Raw genomic sequence first — 12,721 nt, 5'->3', positions numbered from 1 at the left:
TCCATTCAATTTAACTCCACATTAAATTTCACATTCCAGTCCATTCCATTCCACATTCCACTCCACATTCTATTTAACATTCCATTCAATTTAACTCCACATTAAATTTCACATTCCTGTCCATTCCATTCCACATTCCATTCCGCATTCCATTCCATTCCATTCCACTATCCATTTCATTCCAATCCATGTTCCATTTCATTCCATTACACATTCCATTCCACATTCCATGCCACATTCCAATTCTTTCCATTCCACGTTCCGTTCCACATTCCATCCCTCATTCCATTCTATTCCATTCTATTCCATTCCACATTCCATTCCACATTCCATTCTATTCCATTATACATTCCATTCCAAGTTCGATTCCATTTCATTCCATTAAACTTTTCATTCGATTCCATTCCACATTCCATTCCAGGTTCCATTCCATGTTCCATTCTACGTTCCATTTGACGTTCCATTCCACGTTCCATTCCAGGTTCCATTCCACGTTCCATTCTACGTTCCATTTGACGTTCCATTCCACGTTCCATTCCAAGTTCCATTCCACATTCAATTTCATTCCATTCCACATTCCATTCCACGTTCCATTCCAGGTTTCGTTGAACGTTTGATTCACCTTCCATTTCACTTCCCTTTCCACGTCCCATTCCACGTCCCTTACCATTCCATTCCACATTCCATTCCACCTTCCATTCCGCGTCCCATTTCACGTCCAATTCCAATCCATTCCATATTCCATTCCATTCAATTCCACATTCCTTTCCATTTCTTTTCATTCCTTTCCACATTGTATTGCATTCCATTCCATTCCACATTCCATTGCATTCCCTTAAAAATTCCATTCCGTTCGATTCCACATTCCATTCCACATAACATTCCCTCCTATTCCACTTTCCATTCCATTCCATTCCAAGGTTCTATTTCCCGTTCCATTCCACGTTCAATTGCACGTTCCATTGCACGTTCCATTCCATTCCATTCCACTTTCTATTGCATTCCATTCCATCTTCCGTGCCATTACGTTCGACGTTCCATTCCATGTTCCATTCCACATTCCATTCCACATTCAATTCCTTTCCATTCCACATTCCATACCATTCCATTCTATATTCCATTCCACGTTCCTTTCTATTGCATTCCACATTCCATTCCACGTTCCATTCCACATTCCATTTCACATTCCATTCAAATCCATTCCATATTCCATTCCTTTCCATTATTCATTCCATTCCACATTCCATTAAATTCCATTATGTATTCGATTCCTCTTTCCATTCCATTCCATTCCATTTCACGTTCCATTCCACTTTCCATTCCATATTGTTTTACACATTCCATTCCATTCCATTCCACATTCCTTTCCACATTGCATTCCATTACGTTACTCATTCCATTCCACATTCCTTTCGATTGCATTCCACATTCCATTCCATGTTCCATTCCACGTTGAATTCTATTTCATTATTTTCCAATCCACTTTCCAATTCATTCCATTCCACATTCCATTCCACATTGCATTTCACATTCGTTTCCAGATTACATTTCACATTCTATTCAATTTAACTCCACATTCCATTCCACGTTCCATTACACGTTAAATTCCATTCCATTCCATACCTTTCCACTTTCCATTTCATTCCATTCCGCATTCCATTCAACATTCCATTTCACATTCCTTTCCACATTCCATTTCACCTTCCATTCCACATTCCATTCAACATTCCATTTCACATTCCTTTCCACATTCCATACGACATTCGAATCCAATCCATTCCATTCCACATTGCATTTCATTCCATTCTACATTGCATTTCACATTCCGTTTCACATACCTTACCAAAGTCCATGTCACCTGCCATTTCATATTCCATTCCTTTGCATTCCATTACTTTCCACATACCATTCCATTCCAATCCACATTCCATTCCTTTCCATTCCACGTTACAATACATTCCACATTCCATTCCTGTCTATTCCACATTCCTTTCCACTACATTCCACATTCCATTCCACGTTTCATTCCATTCCATTCCACATTCCATTGCATTCCACTCCACATTCCACTGTATTCAATTCCACATTCCATTACAATCCATTTCACCTTCCATGCCATTCCATTCCATTCCATTCTCTTCCTTGTTCCTATCCATGTTCCATTCCAATTTCCTTTCCATTCCATTCCATTCCACGTTCCATTCCATTCCGTTCCATTCCAATCCATTCCATTCCATTCCACGTTGCATTCTATGTTCCATTACAAGTTCCTTTCCTTTCCACTCCACATTACATTTAACGTTCCAATCCACGATCATTTCCAGTGAATTTCACATTCCATGTCATTCCATTCCACGTTCAATTCTATTCAGTTCCACATTCCATTGCATTCCATTCCATATTCCATTACATTAAATTGCACATTCCATTCCATTCCATTCCATTCCATTTTCCATTCAATTCCATTCCATATTCCATTCCATTCCTTTCCACATTAAATTCCATTGCATTCCATTCCATTCCACGTTGCTTTCCACATTCAATTCCATTCCATTCCAGATTCCATTCCATTCCATTCCATGTTCCATTCCATTCCCTTCCACATTTCATTCTATTGGATTCCACATTGACTTCCATTACATTCCATTCCACATTCCATTCCGTTCCATTCCACATTCCATTGCATTCCACATTCCATTCGATTACACATTCCATTCCATTCCACATTCCATTCCATTCCACATTCCATTCCATTCCACATTCCATTCCATTCCACATTCCTTTCCATTCCTTTCCATTTAATTCCAAATTACATTCCACATTCCATTCCATTCAATTCCCCATTCCATTAGATTCCAATCCACATTCAATTCCATTGCATTCCACTTTCCATTCCATTCCATTCCACATTCCATTCCATTCCATTCCACATTCCATTCCATTCTTTTCCACATTGCATTCCATTCCACTCCGTTCCACATTCCATTCCACGTTCATTTCCATTCCATTCCACATTCCATTCCACATTCCATTCCACATTCCATTTTGTTCCATTCCACATTCCATTCCACATTCCATTCCATTCCATTCTACAATGCATTCCGCATTCCAAATTGCATTACATTCCATTCCACCTTCCATTCCACGATCCATTCCATTCCACGTTCCACTCTACATTCCATTCCTTTCCACATTCCATTCCACATTCCAATCCCTTCTATTCCACATTCCGTTCCATTCCATTCGATTCCATATTCCATTCCATTCCATTCCACATTGCATTCGATTCCATTCCATTCCACTTTCCATTCCACATTCCAATTCGCGATCCATTCCATTCCAGCATTTCTTTCCATTCCATTCCACATTCCATTCCACATTCCACTCTATTCCATACCACATTCCTTTCCTTTCCACTCCATGCCACATTCCATTTGACATTAATTCCATTCCATTCCACATTCCATTCCATTCCATTTCATTCCACATTTCATTCCATTCCACTCCATTCCACATTCTATTCCATTCCATTCCACATTACACTGTGTTCCTTTCCACATTGCATTCCATTCCATTTCTTTCCACATTCCAATCTATTCCTTTCCATATTCCATTGCATTGTATTCGAAATTGCATTTCATTGCATTCCATTCCACATTCCATTCCATTGCAGTGCACATTCCGTTCCATATACCATTAATTTCAATACCACATTCCATTCCATTCCATTACATATTCCATGCCATTCCACATTATATTCAGTTCCACTTTCCATTCCATTCCTTTCCATTGAAATCTATATTCCATTAAACATTGCATTTCATTCCATTCCTCATTCAATTCTATTCCATTCCACATTCCACTCCATTCCTTTCCTTACCATATTCCATTCCATTGCATTCCACATTCCATTCCATTCCATTCCACATTCCACTCCATTCCATTCCACATTCCATTCCATTCCAATCCATTCCACATTAAATTTCGTTCCATTCCACATTCCATGCCATTCCCTTCCATTCCACATTGCATTCCATTCCATCCCTTTTCCATTCCATTCCATTCCGCTTTCAATACCATTCTATTCCACATTCCATTCCATTCCATTCCTTTCCATTCCACATTCCTTTCAACATTCCATTCGATTCCATTCCACGTTCCATTCTACATTCCATTCCATTTCATGCCTCATTCCATTGCTTTCCATTCCGCATTCCATTCCACATTTCATTCCATTCCATTCCACGCTCCATTCCACATTCCTTTCCATTTCATGCCACATTCCATTCCACATTCCATTCCATTCCGTTCCACATTCCATTGCATTCCATTCCACATTGTATTCATTCCATTCCATTCCTCATTTCATTCCGTCCAATTCAATTCCATTGCACATTCCATTCCACTTTTCATTACATTCCATTCTACATTCCATTCCATTCCATTCCACATTAAATTCCATTCCACATTCCATTCCATTCCACCTTCCATTCCATTCCACATTCCATTTCATTCATTTCCACTGAATTGCAAATTCCATTCCACATTCCATTCTACGTTCTGCACCCTTCCATTCGATTCCATTCCATATTTCACTCCATTCAATTCCAAATTCAATTCCCCATTCCATCCCAGTTTCCATTCCTTTTCCATTCCATCTCATTCCACATTCCACTCAACAATCCATTCCAGATTCCATTCCATTCAATTCCACACTCTACTAGTCATTCCATTCCCCATTCCATTTCACATTCCATTCCACCTTCCATTAAACAATCCCTTCCAAATGCCATTCCAACCCATTCCATATTCCATTCCGTTCCATTCCACGTTTCATTCCATTTCACTTTCCATTACATTCCACATCCCATTCCGTTCCATTCCGCATTCCATTCCATTCCTTTCCACATTCCATTCCACATTCCATTCCATTCCATTCTATTCCACTTTCTATTCCACATTACATTCAACATTGCATTCCATATTTCATTCCAGGTTCCACTCCATATTCCATTCCACGTTCCATTCTATTCAATTCCATTCCACATTCCGTTCCATTCCATTCTGCTTTCCACATTCCATTCAATTCCGTTCCATTCCACATTCCATTATATTCCATTACACATTCCCTTCCATTCCATTCCACATTCCATTCCATTCCATTCCACATGACATTCCACATTCCATTCCATTCCATTCCATATTCCATACCATTCCATTAAATTACAAATTCCATTCTTTCCATTCCACGTTCTATTCCATTCCATTCCATTCCACATTCTATTCAATTCCATTCCACATTCCATTCCATTCCATTCCACGTTCCATTCTAAATTAAATTCCAGTCCATACCACATCTCATTCGACATTACATTCCACGTTCCATTCCACTTTACATTCCACCTGCCATTCCACATTCCATTCCATTCCATTCCACAATCCATTCCTTTCCATTCCACATTCCATTCCACGTTGCATTCCACCTTCCATTCCACATTCCATTCCACGTTTCATTCCCTTCCATTCCACCTTCCATTCTATTCCATTCTACGTTCCATTCCATGTTCCATTCCATTCCATTGCAGTTTCCATTCCATATTCCATTCCATTCCATTCCACTTTCATTCCACGTTACATTCCACCTGCCATTCCACATTCCATTCCATTCCAATCCACATTCCATTCCTTTCCATTCCACATTCCATTCCGCATTGCACTCCACGTTCCTGTCCACATTCCATTACACGTTTCATTCCCTTCCATTCCACCTTCCATTCCATTCCACTCCATTCCTCTTTCCATTCCATGTTGCATTCCATTCCATTCTACTTTCCATTCCACATTCTATTCCATTCCATTCCACATTCCATGCCACGTTTCATTCCAGATTACATTTCACATTCCATTCCATGTTCCATTGCACAATCCATTCCACGTTCCATTCCTTTCCATTCCAAGTTCCATTCCATTCCATTCCACCTTCCATTCCACATTCCATTTCACATTCCATTTCACATTGCATTTCACATTCCATTCCATTCAATTCCAAATTCCATTCCATTCCATTCTACATTCCATTCCTTTCCATTCCACATTCGATTCGACTTTCTATTCCTTTCCATTCCACATTCCATTCCACGTTCCATTCCACGTTCCATTCGACTTTCCATTGCAAGTTTCATTCCATTCCATTCCACTTTGCATTCCACATTCCATCCCATTCCACATTACATTCCATTCCACATTCTATTCTGTTCCTTTCCATTCAATTCCAAATTCCATTCCACATTCCATTCCATTCCATTCCCCATTCCATTGGATTCCTCTCCACATTAAATTCCATTCCAATCCACATTCAATTCTATTCCATTCTAATCCATATTCCATTCCATTCCATTCCACATTCCATTTCATTAATTTCCACATTACCTTCCATTCCATTCCATTCCACATTCTATTAATTTCCATTCCACATTCCATTCCATTGCACTCCACATTGCATTCCATTACGTTCCATTCCACATTCCATTCACATTGCATTCCATTCTATTCCACATTGCATTCTGCATTCCACATTCCACTGCATTCCATTCCACTTTCCATTCCGCGATCCATTCCATTCCACATTCCACTCTACGTTCCTTTCCTTTCCACATTCCATTTCACATTCCAATGCATTCTATTCCACATTCCATTCCATTCCATTCCATGTTCCTTTAAACATTCCATTCCACATTCCATTCCGTTCAATTCCACATGCCATTCCAATTTCCATTCCACATTCCCTTCCACAGTCCATTACATTGCATTCCACTTTCCATTCCACATTCCGTTCCATTCCGCGTTCCTTTCCACATTCCATTCCATATTGCATTAGATTCGATTCCACATTCCATTCCAAATTCCATTACATTCCATACCACTTTCCATTCCACATTCCAATGCATTCCATTCCACGTTCCTTTAAACATTCCATTCCACATCCCATTCTGTTCCATTCCACATGGCATTCCAATTTCCATTCCACATTCCATTCCACATTTCATTCCTTTCCATTCCATTCCTCATTTCATTCCACATTCTATTCCACATTCCATTCCATATTCCAATCGATATCATTCCACATTCTATTCCACATTCCATTCCATTCCATTCCACATTCAATTCCACTGCTTTCCAAATTCTATACTATTCCATTCCGCATTCCTGTCCACATTTCATTCTAATCCATTTCACATTGCATTCCACATTCCATTCCATTCCATTTCACATTCCATTCCGCATTCCACTCAACGTTCCATTGCATTCCATTCCATGTTGCATTTCACGTTCCATTCCGCGATCAATTCCATTCCATTCCATTCCACGTTCCATGCCATTCCATTCCACGTTCCATTCCATTCCATTCCATGCCCCATTCCACCTGTAATTCCACGTTCCATTTAACGATCCATTCCATTCCTTTCCATGTTCCATTCCATGTTCCACTGCATTCCATTAACTTTCCATTCCAAATTTCATTATATTCCATTCCACATTGCATTACACATTGTATTCCTTTCCACTCCACATTCCATTGCACATTACATTACATTACATTTAACAATTACTTTCCATTCTATTCCACATTCCATTCTACGTTCCATTCCATTCCACATTCCATTCCACTTTCCATTCCATTCCATTCTGCATTCCACTCCACATTCCGTTCCTTTCCATTCCACAATCCATTCCACTTTCCATTCCACAATCAATTCCTCTTTCCATTTCACATTTAATTTCATTACTCATTCCATTCCAGATTCCATTCCGTTGCATTCCACATTCCATTCCTCTTTCCATTCCACTTTCCTTTCCACATTCCATAGCATTCCACTCCATTCCATTCCGTGTTCCATTCCATTCCATTCCACATTTTTTTCCACATTCCATTCCATTGCATTCCACATTCCATTGCATTGCATTCCACATTCTATTCCTTTCCATTCCACATTCCATTCGTTTCCATTCCACATTACATTCCACATTCCAATCCACGTACCATTCCACATTCCATTCCACGTTCCATTCCAAATTCCATTCCACGTTCCATTCCACGTTCCATTCCATTCCAATCCACTTTCCATTCCAAGTTCCATTCCATTGCATTCCACGTTCCATTCCGCATTCCATTGCACATTCAATTCCATGCTCAATTCCACCTCCCATTCCATTTTTCTTTCCACATTCCATTTCACATTCCATTCCGTTTCATTCCGTATTCCATGAAATTCCATTCTATTGCATTCCATTCCTTTCCATTACACATTCCATTCCACATTCCAATCCCTTCCTTTACACATTCCATTCCACATTCCATTCCACGTACCATTCCATGTCCTTTCCACTTCCAATTTCATTACTTTCCCTCCATACCATTCAGGCTTCATTTCCATTCTATTCCACATTATATTCGACATTCCATTTTATTCCATTCCACATTCCATTCCATTCCATTCCACATTCCATTCAATTCCATTTCACATTCCATTCCTTTCCCTTCCACAATACTTTCCACTTTCCTTTCCATATTCCATTCCACATTCCATTCCACGTTCAATTCTGCGTTCCAATCAATTCCATTCCACGTTCCTTTTCACGTTCCATTACACATTCCATTCCATGTTCCATTCCTCGTTCCATTCCTTTCCATTGCACTTTCCATTCCATGTTCCATTCCATAACATTCCACATTCAATTCCATTCCATTCCTTTCCATTCCATTCCACATTCCATTCCACATTCCACTTACTTCCATTCCAAATTCTTTTCCTTTCCATTCCACATTCCGTTCCATTCCATTCCAGATTCCATACCATTATCTATTCCATTCCATTCCATTCCACAGTCCATTCTACATTCCATTCAATTCCATACCACTTTCCATTCCATTCCATTCATCATTCCATACAATTCCTTTCCACGTTCCATTCCATCCCATTCCAAATTCCATTCCATTCCATTCCACACTCCATTCCATTCCATGCCATTCCCTTTCCATTGCATTCCGTTCCACTCAATTCCACTTTCCATTCCATTCCATATTCCGTTCCATTCCATTTTATTCCCTTTCCATTCGATTCCATTTAACATTCCATTCCATTCCACATGCCATTCCATTCAATTCCACATTACATTTAATTCCATTACATTCCTATTTCCATTCCATTCCACATTCCTTGCCATTCCACATTCCATTCTACTTTCCATTACACGTTCCATTCCACCTTCCATTCGATATTCCATTTCATTCCATTCAACTTTCCATTTCATTCCGTTACACATTCCATTCCATTCCATTCCACATTCCATTCCACGTTCTATTCCTTTCCATTGCATTCCACATTCCATTCCATTCCATTCCATTTCACATTCCATTCCAAATTCCATTAGACATTCCATTCCATTCCATTCCTCTTTCCATTCCATTCCATTCCACATTCGATTGCACATTCCATTCCACGTTCTATTACTTTCCATTCAATTCAAAATTACATTCCATTCCCTTCCACATTCCGATCCACATTCCATTCCATTCCACATTCCATTCTACATTGCATTCCATTCCATTCCATATTCCATTCCTCATTCCTTTCCATTTCATTAAACAGTCCATTTCAAATTCCATTGCATTTCATTCCACATTGCATTCCACATTCCAATCCATTGCATTCCGCTTTCCGTTTCACATTCCATTCCATTTCATTCCACATTGCTTTCCATTCCATTGTATTTCATTCCATTCCATTCCATTCCACATTAGGTTCCATTCCATTCCATTCCGCTTTCCATTCCATTGCATATGGAATTCCAATCCTTTCCATTCCACATTCCATTCTTCATTGCATTCCTTTCCTGTCCAGTTTCCATTGTACATTCCATTCCACATTCTGTTCTACAATCCCTTCCGTTCCATTCCACATTGCTTTGCATTCCATTCCACTTTCCATTCCACATTCCATTCCATTCCATTCCACATTATATTCCATTCCATTCCACATTCCATTCCATTCCACTTTCCTTTCCACATTCCATTTCATTCCATAGCACATTCCATTCCACATTCCATTCCATGCTGCATTTCACATTCCATTCCATGTTCCATTCCACTTTCCATTTCAAGTTCCATCCACGTTCCTTTACATTCCATTCCAATTGACATTGCACATTCCATTCAATTTCATTCCACAATCTATTCCACATTCCTTTCCACTCTCTATATCACAATCCATTCCGATCACTTCCACATTCGATTCCACATTTCATTCCACATTCCAGCACATTCCATTCCACATTCAATTCCATTCCACTCCACATTCCATTACACATTGCCTTGCATTTAATTCCACATTCCATTCCACAGTACATTCCACACTCCATTCCAATTCATTGCACGTTCCATTTCACGTTCCACTCCACAGTCCATGCCACATTCCATTCCAGATTCAATTCCATTCCATTCCACGTTCCACTCCACTTTCAATTCCTTTCCACTTCACATTCCATTCCACATTCCATTGCACATTCCATTCCACGTTCCATTCAATTCCATTGCACGTTCCATTCCATATTACATTCCACATTCCATTCCACGTTCCATTCCGTTCCATTCTGTTCCATTGCACATTCCATTCCAGATTCCATTCCACATTCCATTCCATATTGCACTCCATTCCATTCCACGTGCCACACCACATTCCATTCCACATTCCATTCCATTCCATTCCACATTCCATTCCATTCCGTTCCACATTCCATTCCACATTCCATTCCATTCCATTCCGCATTCTATTCCACATTCCAATCCATTCCATTCCACATTCCATTCGATTCCATTCCACATTCCATTCCACATTACATTCTACTTTCCAATACTTTCCATCCCGCGTTCTATTCCACATTCCATAACATTCCATTCCACATTCCATTCCATTCCAATCCATATTCCAAACCATTCCATTCCAATCCACTGTGCATTCCATTCCATTCCATACCACATTGTATTCCACATTTCATTCCATTCCATTCCACATTCCATTCCACATTCCATTCCATTCCCCATTCCATTTCGTAGTCCATTCCACACTGCATTCCACATTCCATTCCATGTTCCATTCCACATTGCATTCCAAGATCCATTCTAAGTTACTTTCCATTCCATTCCACGTTCCATTGCACAATCCATTCCATTCCATTCCACTTTCTATTCCACATTCCATTCCACTTTCCATTCCACATTACATTCCTTTCCAGTCCACATTCCATTCCATTCCAGATTTCATTCCATATTCCCTTATATTCCATTCCACATTCCATTCTACTCCATTCCACATTCCATTACACATTCCCTGGCATTACATTCCACATTCCATTCCACATTCCATTCCACATTCTATTCTAATACATTCCACTTTCCATTGCACTTTCCATTCCACAGTCCATTTCACTTTACATTCCATGATACTTTCCCTTCCATTCCTTTCCATTCCACGTTCCATTCCACATTCCATTGCACATTCCATTGCACGTTCCATTCCATGTTCCATTCCACGTTCCATTACAACCCATTCCACGTTCCATTCCATTCCATTCCAAGTTCCATTCCACATTCCATTCCACAATCCATTCCGTTCCATTCCATTCCATTCCACATTCCATTCCACATTGCATTCCACATTCGATTCCACAGTCTATTCCGTTCCATTCCACATTCCTTTCTATTCTATACCATTCCATTCCACATTCCATTACATTCCATACTACATTCATTTCCATTCCATTCCTTTCCAAATACTATTCTATTGGTTACATTCCACATTCCATCAATTCCATTCCACATTCCATTCCATACCATTTCACATTCCATTCCATTCCATTCCGTTCCATTCCACATTCCATACCATTTCATTCTATTCCACATTCCATTCCTTTCCATTCAACATTCCATACCATTCCATTCCATTCCACATTGCATTCTTTCCATTATATATTCTATTCCATTCCATTCCATTCCATTCGACTTTCCTTTCCATTCTATTCCACATTCCATTTCACATACCATTACACATTGCATTCCATTCCATTCCACATTCCTTTCCACATTCCATTCCACCTTCCATTCCATTCCATTCCATATTCCATTCCATTCCATATTTCATTCCATTCCATTCCACATTCCATTCCATTCCACATTCATTCCACTTTCTATTCCTCGTTCTGTTCCACATTCCATTCCAGGTTTGATTGCAATCCATAGCATGTTCCATTGCACGTTCCAATCCACGTTCCTTTCCATTTCATTCCACTTTCCATTCCATTGTACATTCCATTCCATTCCACTGTACATTCCATTCCATTCCACTTTCCATTACATATTCCTTTCTATTCCATTCGACGTTCCTATCCACATTCAATTCCATATTTCATTCCTCATTGCATTCCATTTCATTCAACGTTCCATTACACATTCCATTCCACATTCCACTCCATTCCACTCCATTACATTCCACTTTCCATTCCACATTACAATGCACGTCCCATTCCACATTCCATTCCATGTTCGATTCCATGTTCCATTCCACGATTCATTCCACTTTCCATTCCATATGCCATTCCTTTCCATTCCACATTCCATTCCATTCCATTCAACATTCTGTTTCACATTCCATTCCATTCCATTCCA

This window comes from Pongo abelii, chromosome Y (genome assembly GCF_028885655.2).
Source record: "Pongo abelii isolate AG06213 chromosome Y, NHGRI_mPonAbe1-v2.0_pri, whole genome shotgun sequence".
In the NCBI taxonomy this organism is placed as follows: domain Eukaryota; kingdom Metazoa; phylum Chordata; class Mammalia; order Primates; family Hominidae; genus Pongo; species Pongo abelii.
Note: the sequence above shows the minus strand (reverse complement) of the source record.